The sequence below is a fragment of the Echinops telfairi genome, unplaced genomic scaffold (assembly GCF_000313985.2).
Source record: "Echinops telfairi isolate 266 unplaced genomic scaffold, ASM31398v2 ScPeMD7_7467;HRSCAF=8505_1, whole genome shotgun sequence".
NCBI classification, from domain to species: Eukaryota; Metazoa; Chordata; class Mammalia; order Afrosoricida; family Tenrecidae; genus Echinops; species Echinops telfairi.
In genome coordinates this window covers 6,319,377-6,324,161 of record NW_022111368.1, presented here as the reverse complement: position 1 = coordinate 6,324,161, position 4,785 = coordinate 6,319,377, and positions in this window count along the sequence as shown.

Sequence of the window (4,785 nt, the reverse complement as noted above, 5' to 3'; positions counted from 1 at the left end):
GTTTTCATTCATTCAAATGACTATCATTTCCCAGGGCACCAAGATAGCAAAGCAAGGATAGTTTCACCTTTGTTACTGCTTTGAAAGGACCACATGCTTGCCTCTACATCAAGTAGATGGGCCCTTACGGATTTAACTCCTATCAAAGATTAAAAAAAAAAAATTCTGCTGGAGTCCTCCCCTTTGCCTTTCTTCTGTTTTTGTGTTTAAGGAATGGAAAAATCAATAGCATTGAAGGCAGCCAGGATGAAATTATAACTCATCCACCTCCCTCGACTGTATGTGAGATGTAATTTGACCCCGGTACATCTGCTGGCAACTTCCTATCGTTAATCATCAACTCCATGTTTATGCAAGTTTCTCACCCATCATACTATGATCCATATCTTTTTAAGCTGTCTGTTGTTTTATATCTGACTTGATGCAAGTGAATAATCAGAAAACATATTGCTGGCTAATATTTTCTAAATGTGAAATGGGGATTAAAATCTCAAAGAAGGGGACTGGTGTGGGGATGATATCTTTCAGCCAGGGTTGCTTATACATCTCTGTAGGTCCTTCATGCTGAGGGATGCTCTAGGTTATTTCAATAGATGACCCTGGACCTGTTCTCCTTTCTACAGTGAATATGCATGACACTTTTTGTTTGTTTGTTTTTCTGCCCCGTGGTTACAGCAGTGGCGTGTTTACAGAGATGTTTATTGATCCTCGTGCCAGCGCTTTCCTTGACTTGGTTCATACTTTTACTGGGTCTTCTCAATGTGCTGTTAGCCTTGTTTACTACATACAAGTATATGACCCCACTGGCTGTTTGTTGTAATGTCGTTTCAAAATGTTTCACTGTACTCTTAAGCTTTTGTTTTCTTTCACTTTCCCCTTTACTCATTTTGTTTCCTGTTTCTCTCTTGCAGAACTTTTCTTTCTACCCATTTAAAGCCTGACTTCCTGTCTGCCACTCTGGGGTAATGATCAATAAATACTACTGCCTTTACTCTGAAAAGTGAGTGCATTTCAAGAAAGAGTATATGGACTACTCATAAAGTAATTGCTTATTTAAGACTTTTATTCTATGAAGCTTCTTTTTGAAGGTTTCTTTAAGACCTTTTCCTCTACGAAACTTCTACGAATCGTTGTTGCTGGTGGTTCAGTGCTAAATGACCACATGTTAGGCTCAAGTTTGATCATGGCCTAAGGGCCTCCTCTGTAGCCACCATCAGTCTGCCAGTCTGGACTTGCATGTGACTATGAGGCTGAACAGGTTTAGGCAGAACTTCAGGACAAAGGTGGACTGGGAAGAAAGTCCTAGCGCTTGAAGGAAAGCCCAATGGTTCATAATAGTCAGATCAGCAAGAAATCATAGGGGTGGTACAGAACTGACTAGCATTTTGTTTCCCTGTACATGGGTTACCATGAGCTTCCATTCAACCCAGTGGCAGCAAACACCGCCACCACAGCAGCAAGAATCTTCATTACTGGAAAAAAAGACTTTTTTCAGAATCCTATTTAATTTATATCAACATTATATTGTAATGAATGAAATCATAAAATGTGAATAAATCCTGAGCATTCCACTAAGCAGTGAGTATAAAAACAAAAAAACCAAACAAAAACCTCATAATCATAGGGCTAATTCTAACTCAAGGGGACCCTACAGGACAGAATAGAACTGCGTGAAATTCTGAGATTTTAACAATTATAGGAGTAGAAAGCCTGGTCTTTTTACTGGCGGTTTCAAACTGCTGAACTTTCAGATCACCACTATACCCTCACAACTTCCAAGTAGTGAGCAACTCCTACAAAAATGAGTCTAAACAGTAGTGACATAGGGAGGAAAAACATTTGAAGCCACTAGTATTTCCATTTTTTCCTGTGGCATATATAACTATCTCGCTGAAATAAGGGTTACCAAGCAACATAAGCAGGATGTGCTAAAATTTATAATGTGGTCCAATCTGGGGTCTTTGCAAGTTGGTATATTTAGTTGTCAATGACTCACCTCTGAAGATCTGAAGGAGGATTATTGTTGTGTGCTGCCCAGGCCTGTCTGACTTACAGTCACCCTATATAGCAGAGTAGGACACGCTGGTGGAAGAATGGTGATGAGTTGGGCTGCTGACTACAAAGTCAGCAGTTCAAAACCACCAGCCGCTTTTGGGGGGAAAAGAAAGATAATGTTCTCTACTCCTGTAAAGAGTTACTGTCTCAGAAACCCAGAGGGGCATTTCTGCTCTGTCTTACGGAGTCACAATGAGTTGGCATGGACTTGACGGCAGTGCATGGTGGTAGAGTGATATAACAGACCAAAATGATTAGGAGTTGATCTAGTAAAGAAAGGAGTTAAGGGTGGTAGAAGGAGTGCTATAGAGGGCCTTTAAGACAGTAGGAAATCCAGCACATGTACAGAAGCTAACAGAGGGCAATAAAACATTCACAGTGTAATAGGAAAGGGTTGGTTCAACATGAGCCAAGTAGGCAGGAAGTAAGCAGGGAGCAAAGTCTCTATGATCATGGTGACAAAGTTGGTCTCTATTCTCAAAGCAACCAGAAGCTGTCTAAATGTTTTATGGAGGGATTTCTTCATGATCCTACCTTGGATTTTGAAATAATACAGCCCATTGCAAATGGAGAGATTTAATTAAGAGCAGACAAGATTCAGAAGACTATCTAGACAGTGGTTTTCAGCTTGTGGGTTGCAACCCCTCTGGGGGTCGAATGACCCTTTCACAGGGGTCGCCTGATTCATAACAGGAGCAAAATTATAGTTATGAAGTAGTCACGAAAATAATTTTCGGTGGGGGATCATCACAACACGAGGAACTGTATTAAAGGGTCGCGGCATTAGGAAGATTGAGAACCACTGATCTAGAAGGTGCGTGCATTGTTTCCAGGAAGAAATGATGGCATTTATGACAGAAAGTACATGCTTGAGATCTCTTTAGGAGACACAGCCTTCCTTCCAGGCTCTGAGTACCATAGTGAGGTAAAGGAAGAGGGTGAAATTTCCAATTTTATCTTAGATGTGATTTGTCTTAGATGTTTGGGAGTCATGGTGGTTTAGTGCTTAAGCAGGACATGGGTTTGAGCCCACCAGTCACCAAAGAAAGATGTGGTGGTCTGTCTCCTTAAAGATCTACCATCTCATAAACGTGATGGGGAGAGTTCTGTTTTGTCCCATAGGGTCGCTGTGAGTTGGAAATAACTCAAACATAGTTGTTTTGTTATTGTGTAAAGGGGAGCTGGTGATGCAAGAGTTAAACATGTTCATCTACTAACTAAAAAGCCTGTGGCTCAAATCACCAGTGGAGCTGCAAGAGAAAGGACCTGAGGACATGCTTCTATAGACATTTCCCCCTGGAGAGCCCTATGGGGCAGTTCCATTTGTGTCCAGTCGGACCAGTGTGACTCTGAATTGACTGGATAGCACCCCACAACAACACATTGTTCCGCCATGTGCCTCTCTCACCCATTAGGGACTCTTAGACAATAGAGACTGTATCTGAGACATCTGTGTGTCTTCTCTCCTACCAGGCATAATGCCTGACTCACAGTAGGTGCTCAATACATATTTATTGACTTAGTTAAAGGGTGGATGAATAGACAGTGGCTGTATAATCCTTCCCAAAGGACTCTAATGGCGTTAGCATAGCTTGCTAGAAAGCTCCTTAGAGAGTTGTTTATTTGCTGACTTTGTTGATCTTTGGAGCTAAGGCAGCATAGTCTGGAAGGTTAGTTCTGATTTTGCAAATTCATTGCCCTATGAAAGCAGACCATGTTACGGAGTTCTCTGTGTAATCAACAGAAATGGTGCAATCTATGTTCTCTGACAAATATAGTTTCTTAAATGAATAAATAAGTAAAGACAACTTTAGCCTACTTGCTCTTTTGCAAGTATGCAGCAATAACTGTAGAAGGCTGGTGGCCTTTTCTCCTTTGTCATAGTGTAGGCTGGAGAAACAAGTTTGGGGTAACACATGATTTCACTGTGGCCAGTTAACTCATATTTGTAGTTTATCAAATGATTTCATGCTTTTTGCAAGGATCAGAAAGCTGAATTCAGAAGCAAAAAATAACTCCCGTCCACATCCTGGGAAGTCACAGTACCCAACACAATCAAAAGTTTTACCTTCACATTGGTTTATTGAGTGGTGTGTTCAGGTGAGAAGGAGACGTCCCATGGCCTGGTGGCTGAGGGGAAAATGGCCCACATTCACAATAGTACAGGGCCCAAGGGTCAGGGACAGGGTCAGCAAGGCCTGCATGACAAACACAAGAATCCAGTCAGACGGCCACGAAAGAGGCTTTACAAACATGCTTCTAAAATTTTCTAAGTTTTCACAATTTATTCCTCAAATCAATAATTTATTCGGCATGTTGTTCCCAGGCACAAAACTACCTTCATAAAGGAAAGGAAATGGTGGGCAAGCTAACTAAAATTTCCAATATCCTTGAAAGTACGCAAAATTGGGAAGGATGTGGAGAAGTCTAGAGCAATAACAGTGCCCTCTGAGTATATCAATTTCTTTTTCCTTCCATGTCGCTGTTGAAGCCATCACAAATCAAAGGGTCTTCAAACTGTTCTTGAATATGATATAATATGCAGGAAATCTAAAAAGTCATCAGAAAAATCCATTGTCTTCCGATTTAAATGTTTATACATTTTATACAATTAAGAGGGGGGATGTGTGAGTGTATGTAATCTCTCTCTCTCTTTCTCCACACACACACAATTAGAAGTAGAAATTCTTCCTCTATTAGCCTCTCACTTATTTACCAGTAGTTTTCAAT